The sequence below is a fragment of the Lactuca serriola genome, chromosome 4 (genome assembly GCF_051521515.1).
Source record: "Lactuca serriola cultivar US96UC23 chromosome 4, Lser_US96UC23_V15, whole genome shotgun sequence".
Classification (NCBI taxonomy): Eukaryota; Viridiplantae; Streptophyta; class Magnoliopsida; order Asterales; family Asteraceae; genus Lactuca; species Lactuca serriola.
Window position 1 is genome coordinate 168,569,819 of NC_136411.1, and position 9,148 is coordinate 168,578,966.

At 39.1% G+C, this 9,148-nt stretch overlaps 1 non-coding gene across 1 annotated transcript; it reads right to left on the reverse strand.

Annotated features, from left to right (window-relative positions):
• Window positions 1-1,589: 1,589 nt before the first annotated feature.
• Window positions 1,590-1,696, reverse strand: LOC145103496 (small nucleolar RNA R71). Its single transcript, XR_013706585.1, has one exon. It is a non-coding gene; the product is annotated as a small nucleolar RNA R71 (small nucleolar RNA).
• Between the last annotated feature and the right edge of the window lie 7,452 nt (window positions 1,697-9,148).

Genomic DNA, 9,148 nt, shown 5'->3' on the forward strand with positions numbered 1-9,148 from the left:
AAGTTTAGTTGGTAAAAATTGCTTGTGTTTGACATGTATAACCTAGCATGTTATTATTTGTTTTTCTAATTGCTTGATTGCATGTTCTGTGTAGCTTAGTGACCATTAAACTGCATGAACCTGTTTACCTAATGATTTAGTGAACATTGAATTGTTAGAGCTAGGATTGACCAATCTTAGTTAGTAATTAGAATAAATAAAGCTTAGCTGTGCTAGAGAACGTGTATTGTGATCATAATTGCGTTTATACAACAAATCTTACATAGCATATTTACATTCATAATTAGTTATGTGTTTAATTATGTGTGAACATACATGGTTCGACATGAATTAATTAATTATTGGTAAGTTAGAACTAAATTACTAATACAACTAAAAACCAACTTAATAATCCGTAATCATTAGCTAGCCATAAGGTAGAAGTGGATTCAAACTAAACAAGAGTGCTTTTATTTATTGAATTTAATTTAATTTCATCTGATCTTGTAAAACCAGATAAAACCCCTTTTAAACTTGTTAATAAATTAGGTTAATTTAATAGTAAATAAATTAATTAGAACACCATTCCCTGTGATCGACACCCGACTTACTCAAGCTATACTATAATCTGACAAGGTACACTGCCTATAAGTGCATAATTAGTTAAGCTTGTTAGGTTATAAATATTAAAATTAATGAGTACTTTTGTGCACATCAAGTTTTTGGCGCCGTTGTCGGGGAACGGCTTAGTTTTTAGCTTATTTATTTGCATTAAATTAGTCGATCCTTCTTGTGGAGTAAAAAACTACAAAAAGTTAATTTTTCAGCAAAATAAATTTTTTCTGTCAATCATAAAGTCCACGACGTGGACAGTTAAAAAACTAAATTTATAGTTTGAAGTTAGTTTTTCTTATTTTAATTCAGCTTTACGTTTTTAGTTTAGCAAGTTGCAGGAGTTCATGACCAGAAGCTCAAACACACACTTGGCGCCACCACTGGAAGATCCTGAGTCTACACTTCACAAGAAAAAGACACCCTTACAAGAATTGAAGTCAGCTTTTTCTAGGAAGTCGGGAAAGAGGACAAGAGAGTCAAGTTCATCAGCAAGGCACAAGAGCAATCTTGAGCATTTGGATCATACACCCATCCAAACCAGGTCCGAAAGCGATACCGAGCTGGAATTTGAAGAACACACAAGCGAACCCGAGAACGAGCCAAGGAACGAGATGGAAGCGATTGAAGAAATGTCCATGGGAGCTTACAAGAAGCGGATCCGATAAGATGTGGGTCCCGGTTTAGTCCAACCCGCAATACCTGCCACTGCCACATTCGAGCTGAAGGGACACATATTGACTGCACTGAAGGACATCCCATTTTTCGGGAAAGATCATGAGGATGCTTTTAAGCATCTAGATGAAGTCAACGAAATTGCGGATTACTTCAATGTCCCAAATGTCAACAGAAACACAGTCTTGCTTAGGATGCTTCCCATCACTTTCAAAGGAGCTGCTAAGGAGTGGTTAAAGGCACTCCCACTGGGTACAATCACCACTTGGGCTCAAATGCGTGAGCAATTCCTGGACCAGTTTTGCCCGCCATCCAAGATAGCCAAACTCAAGAAGGCAATAGCCAACTAAGAGCAACAGCCGGGGGAGTCACTATACGAAGCATGGGAGCGGTACAAGGGCTTGCTCAAAAATTGCCCTCAACATGACCTAAATGTGCAGCAAGAGATGTCAATCTTTTATGATGGGGTCAACGTGATGACAAGAAAACTCCTTGATTCTCAAGGACCATTGACAAAGAAAAATCCAAGGGAGGTCAAGAAGCTAATTGAAGAATTCGCGAAGCACTCTCGCGAATACCACAACCCGAGGCAAGATGGAATCAAAGGCGGTGCAGGGGCCCAAACTAAAGAAATAGCAGCTGTCATGGCCATGCTGAATAATATGGATCGCAGGATAACACAAATGGACCAGTCGATACATGCATAAGAGTGGGTTGCGAGAGATGCAGAGGTCCACACTTGACCAAGGACTGCAATGTAGATGAGTTTGGGAACAGAAAAGCTCAAGTGTGCTACTCTAGTGGGGATAAGTTTGATGAGGACTGGAGGAAACCGAAGAAGGAGTGGCTGCCATATGAAGAGTACAAGAAGCAAAAAGAAGAAAAATATAGGCAGACAGGTCGAGGCCTTTATCAAAAGGAGCAGCCACCAGCCGAGAAGAAACCCGACCTAGAGACCATTTTGATGAAGTTTATGGAAGCTTCGGAAAAGAGACACGATGCCACTAATTCTGCCATTATGGAACAATAAACTCTGATAAAGAATCAGCAAGCCTCCATCCATAACCTTGAAGTACAATTTGGTCAACTAGCCACTTTAGTTCATGAAAAATTGTCCCCAAAGAATCCCGAAGTAAAGACCCAATCTCACGTAATGGCCATCGATAATGAAGAAGATGCAGTCTCTGAGTTCCTGGAGGCATTGGAAGAAGAACCGCAGCAGCCCAAGAGATAAAGGATCGAAAGTGGAGAAATTGATGAACCAGGTTCGCCACGACGTGGCACTCCTCTGGCCACGACGTGGCGCATGTCTGATCAAAAACCCTTTGAGCCCGTTCCAGCTTATCAGCCACCTTTTCCATTTCCCACCCGAGCTGCACTTAGTCTACTAGAGAAGGAGCATTTAGAGTATGTAAAGCATGTGAAGGGAATCCCAATTAATACCCCCTTTGTCGAGTCCTTATCCAAAGCTCCCGAGAACCAGAAATTACTGCAAGACTTGATAGACACTCGAAGGCAATTAAAGAAGCAGTCTACAATGATTCTAAGTGAACAAAATTCAAAAGCTGTGTTGGGAGAAACACTAGAAAAGATGGGGGATCCTGGACGCCTCACTCTTCCATGTGAGTTTGGGAATAAAATGAAGGTTAATGCTTTAGCCGATTCTGGGGCTAGCATTAATCTGATGTCTTTTTCATTTTATCAAAAATTGGAGATTCAGAAGATGAAGGCTACAAAAATGAAGATTCACTTGGAGAATCGTTCGGTGACAAAACCTAATGGCATCGTGGAGGATATTTTGGTGAAAATTGGAAAATTTGTTTTTCCAATAGACTTTGTAGTCTTGGACATGAAAGAAGATCCGGATGTTCCAATAATCCTTGGTCTTCCATTTCTTAACACTGCTGGAGCCCTTGTTGATATCCGCGAGTCTAAGCTCACTTTGAGGGTTGGAGATGAACAAGAAGTCTTTGGGATAAAGATGACTTTCAAGAAGATAAAGAAGAGGTGTTCACAATTAACGAAGAGAATGAACTAGAAGAATTGGAAAAGCTTATGGAAGAAGAGATAAAGACAGTTCATCGAGTCAAAAGGACAAAACTAAGGGCATCTGTTCCATATTTGATTGAAGTCATAGCTTACAAGAGTCCACCTTCTTGGGTGAGCAAAGAGGATGAAGAGATAACAAGTGATGAAGAGGAGGTCACTTCAAGAGTAACAAAGCAGGTGGTGAAAGAAGAGGAGGCTGCTATGGAGTGCAAGGAACAAACTAAGGGCACAAAACGAAAGCTTGAAGAAGAGGGCAAAGCTAAAAAGGAGAATTCAAAGAAGGCATATAAAAGGCGAGTTCAAGCTTACAAGCGGCGGTTCAAGGAACAAAATATCTTAATGGTGGACTCTTTAGAAGATTCAAAGTAGAAGGCACGGAGTCCAGCTCAAGACTCCAAGAAAAAGAAGCGCTTCTCGGGAGGCAACCCAAGTTTGGTTTGCATTTTTCTTTCTTTTAATTTTTTTTAGGAAAGACATCAACTCATCATCTAATAACTGATAATTAGTAAAGAATTAGTTGTGGGGAACATTAAATAATGAAGGAAATGCAAAGTAATTAGTTAATATGTGAGACTTTATTAAAATTTTGCATTTGGGCGGTTTCCACGACGTGGGCAAAGCCAGCCACGTCGTGGGTCAAATTGAAAACACGGGACCAGATGACAGATTTAAGGTCCACGACGTGGGCATTGCTAGCCATGTCGTTGCCTTAAAAAAGTAGGGGGGACCATTTCCTTAAAACCCTTTGACCGATAATTCTCATTCCCCACTTGAAAACTGCCGCACGAACGGGAACATCAAAACCCCACAGCCAATTTCTTAATCTATTTCAAATTTCCTTGCAAGTTCTTGTCAATTTACTCTACTTGGTTAGTATTCTACTCATTTTTTGTAGTTAGTTCTTCCAATTTCAAGTTTTCATGGTTAGGGTTTGTATGATTCACGAAATTGGTTGAATCTAGTGGTTGATTTTAGATTGCATGTCCCTTAAATGTCCATAGGAACAAACCCCAAGCACTAATTTTGGTAGAAATGTCATATAAATGGACCGATCCAAGAATTGTGACCGACTGCGGCCCACGACGTGGCGTAGCCTGGCCACGTCGTGACTTCTGGCAGAACAGCATAAATTGTTTTAATGTTTTGGATGTTTGCTGTTTTGGTTTGATTTTGTATGCAGAAATGGGACCACGACGAGCTGTTCCTTAGGAGGAGAACCCGATAGATGTAGCAAGTATACATCCTTTATACCAGTTTCCTCAAAACATTCCCCGACCGTTGTTAACTACTTACGAGAATCGGTTAGGATGGTTGTACAATAGGGAGTTTGCGATAGCCCCAATTATCTATTGGGGATGGCTTGGTGGAGTGGGAATGGTGGCTGAGTTGGCACGCTATTGGTCGAAAACATACGAAGGGGACCAATTTTCTTTCACTTGTCACGGGTGGAGGAATTTGTTTGTCATCCAAGAACCCATGTACCGGGAATTGTCGGTAGAGTTTTCTCTACCGTATGCTTCGAGGAACGCACCCTTGATTTCACCTACAACCAGGCACTTGTGTTTCGTTTGGGTGGTGTTTATAGAGAGTGTAGTCTTCGGGAATTCGCTTGGCGTATGGGGCTTTATACCGAAGTGGAGACGCAATCTCCGTTTTTCATACCGTTCTTGCTTGGATGCGTTCGGGATTTTACTCCCGACATTATGGATGTGCAGTTCTGGCGGGCATTTCTAGCCATGAGTACAACACTCGTGACTCGAGTGAGTCACAAATTCGGAATCCTGTTTTCCGATTTTTACACCGCCTTATCACTTTTTCAATAAATCACAAGCATCATGGTGATAAAGTCCCCATTCAGAATCTGTTTTATTTATGGACTCTTATTACCCCGGGAGTGCCCACCGACCCTTTTCAAAGTTGGGTGGGAATGTATTTGGATAATCTACAGGGGCATGCCATTTACCATACCCAACTTACTGAGTGTATTTATTCGCATTTGGGTGTGACCCGACCACCTTCTATGCCACCACAGTATCCTTATTTTCCGACATGGGAGGAGCTATGGCATCCGCAGAATGACGGGGCAGGGCCAAGTGGAGTGCAGGACCAAGATGATGATTGATTCTATTTTCTTTTCTTTTTATTTTGTTTTTAAGTAGTTTTTTTTATGTTTGAATTTGGATTGTAATGTAAAACTTTCTTAAACTATAATGTTACTATTTTTATTTCTTTTCGGTTGTTCCATTTTTCATATTAGCATTGGAATTCTAAGGAGCATAGAAGGTTAACTTTCGAGTCGTGTTTGTCTAGTCAAGGAAGCGTAGAGTCGTGAGTTGGAATCCACAATTCAAGATAAGTGTGGGGTACATTAGTAGGAGAGAGGTTACAGTTGGGAAATATATTTGCATAGAAGCGTCTTAAACCATTTAGCCATTGGTCAAGTTGCTAGAGTAAATGAAACAAATGAGGTGTTTTCTGCTGATGTCCAGCTTCCACGACGTGAAATTCTTACGCCACGTCGTGGTGCTCTTGCAATTTGAAGAAATTAAGCAGTTTGGTGTTCGCGCTTTCATCCCATATCACGACGTGGCCAGTTACCTGCCACGACGTGTCCCAGTTTATCATTGCCCACATTTTTACTTACAAACACCCACTTTGAAGAATTGAAGTTTCGAGTCATGTTCGTGGTTTATTTACGTATTCACCCAGTTCTACACCGAGTTTCTATTTTTGGAAGTCCGTATTCAAAATGCATGTTTTTCGCACTTTTGGAGATGCTCATGCCACTATCCCAGGGGAATCTGTTCCTTTTTCTCCCTTTTCTTTAATTTTGATTTATTTTTATGAATACAATGAGGGCATTGTATGAAATAAGTGTGGGGTAGGGGTAGAAAAAGTAAATTGCTAGAAAATCATAGAATTTGATAGTAAAAATTGAAAATTTGAAAATTGAAATTTTTAATAATTAAATCTTGTAGTAATAATTTGAGCTATAATTGCTAGTATTATGTGGGATGATCCAATGAAAGTTCAAATGTTTAGTTGAGCCAATACACGTTATAGTGCATTTGTGGCCTCCCTTATTTTAGTGAAATCATGGAACAAAATCATAACCCCGCTTGGTTTGAGGGATGCAATATGTTTAGCAGCCTAAACCTGAAATGTATCCAGGAAAATTATTATCATTAACCGATAAAGGTTGAGGTTGAGCATCTCTGCTTAAGCATGTAGGTTTTGAGTGAAAAAAGAGAGGTACATGTTAAAAAAAGAGAGAGAATTACGAGTAAAGTGTGAAGAATTTTGGAGCAAATAAAGTGAAGATCAAAAGATCAAAATTCCAAGAAATTCAAAAGTTGAAGATACCAGAAATCTAATCAAATAAGGTGGTGAATTCAAAGAAATCAAAGATCAAATGTCAAAGAAGTGAAGAATTCCAAAAAAGCTCCATAGTGGTATCAATGATTGTAATTCTAGATTATGTATGCTTAGGTTGCTCAACTAAAAATACCTTGAGGATAAGGAGGTTTTCTGCGGATGGATTCGGAGGGTTGCATAAAATGAGCATTGTTCGGAAAAAGTGGGCGAGTGTTTATGAAGATTGTGAGTATTTAAAGTATGAGGGGGTACTTTAGGAAAATTTTAGACACAAATGCATGCGTTGAGGTCTTGGCATAATGGCTGAACTAGAGTCGGATTGTTCTGTGTGGTGTTAGTAATTAAGAATTAAGTTTAAATTTGCTTGGGGGCAAGCAAAGCCTAAGTGTGGGGTATTTTGATATTTCCATATTTATACTTATTTTTAGGCAATATTTAAGTACATTTTTATTAATAAATTGATAATATGTTTAGAATAATGATACTTATAACTTTAAATTGTTATTTTCAGTCAATATAAAGGATTTTCGAAGAGAGGGACCCAAAGTGACAAAATGTGGAACATGGGAGGCTTGAAAGACAAGAAAAGAATAAATTCATGATAAATACTTAATTCACGACGTGGCGATGAAGCCCATGATGTGGCATGGGGTTTCCAGAAGATAGACATCGCGACGCGGAGGATTTCCTTGGAGGATACGGATTACTTGAAGCCCACGACGTGGCACTCCTCTGGCCACGACGTGACGCGGGTTTTTGAAGATTATATAAGTTCTCCTGATTATTACGAAAGGGACAAGCTTTGGGCAGAAGGAAAGAGTTCCAGGAGACGATTCAGAGCGAAAGAAGGGTTCTGGAAGAAGGTTTTCAACACCAAAAAGAATAGAGGTTTATATTTTAGTTAAATAAGAACATGTCTTTCATTATTTTTAGCTGTGTTGGTTTAGTTGCTATGATGAGCAGCTGAATCTAGCTACTCTTGTTTAGCTAGATGAAGCTTTAAACTTATAAATAGTTATATGTTTATGGATAAAGTTTAGTTGGTAAAAATTGCTTGTGTTTGACATGTATAACCTAGCATGTTATTATTTGTTTTTCTAATTGCTTGATTGCATGTTCTGTGTAGCTTAGTAACCATTAAACTGCATGAACCTATTTACCTAATGATTTAGTGAACATTGAATTGTTAGAGCTAGGATTGACAATTCTTAGTTAGTAATTAGAATAAATAAAGCTTAGCTGTGCTAGAGAACGTGTATTGTGATCATAATTGCGTTTATACAACAAATCTTACATAGCATATTTACATGCATAATTAGTTCTATGTTTAATTATGTGTGAACATACATGGTTTGACATGAATTAGTTAATTATTGGTAAGTTAGGACTAAATTACTAATACAACTAAAAACCAACTTAATAATCCGTAATCATTAGCTAGCCATAAAGGAGAAGTGGATTCAAACTAAACAAGAGTGTGTTTTTATTTATTGAATTTAATTTAATTCCATCTGATCTTGTAAAACCAGATAAAACCCCTTTTAAACTTGTTAATAAATTAGGTTAATTTAATAGTAAATAAATTAATTAGAACACCTTTCCCTATGATCGACACCCGACTTACTCAAGCTATACTATAATCTGACTAGGTACACTGCCTATAAGTGCATAGTTAGTTAAGTTTGTTTGGTTATAAATATTAAAATTAGTGAGTACTTTTGTGCACATCACTTTCTATTTGCAGATGTCTAACGCAAATTCCAACAACGCTGCTGCTGGTTCATTCTCGCTAATGAGCCTATGTCAAAAGGTTACATTTGACGGATCGAATTTCAACGAATGGATAAGATACATCCGCATGATTGCTCACTACGAGGACAAAGAATATGTTCTTGATGAGAAGCTTGAAAAGATCAATCCAGAAATCGCTACTCCCGAAGAAATGGTTGTCTTTGAGACCCATGAGCGTGGTGCAACGAAAGTTCATTGCATTATGCTAGCCACAATGAACCTTGAACTCCAAAAGTCCTATGATGACATGTATCCGTACGATATGCACCAAGATTTGCTGGAGAGGTACCACCAAAGCGCAAGGCAAGAGCGCTATGAGATCATCACCAACATGATCACCACTAAGATGGGAAGGGGAGAATCCCTAACCTCGCATTTGCGAAAGATGCAGAGGTATGTTGATCGTCTTCACAATTTAAATGTTAACTTTGGGGAAGATTTGGCAATCGACATCATTCTTCACTCCCTGCCCTCGTGCTACAACCAATTTAGGATGACCTACCACATGAACAAAGAAGAGGTCACCTTAAGAAAACTCCAAGGGCTCCTAAGGACTGCTGAGAGCAACCTCAAGGACAAGTCTGTTCCATTAACTCCCACTCCACCCGATGCTCCTGTTTTGGCCATTGGGCAAGGGAAGGGCAAGAAGAGGAAGGCTCCTTCAAAG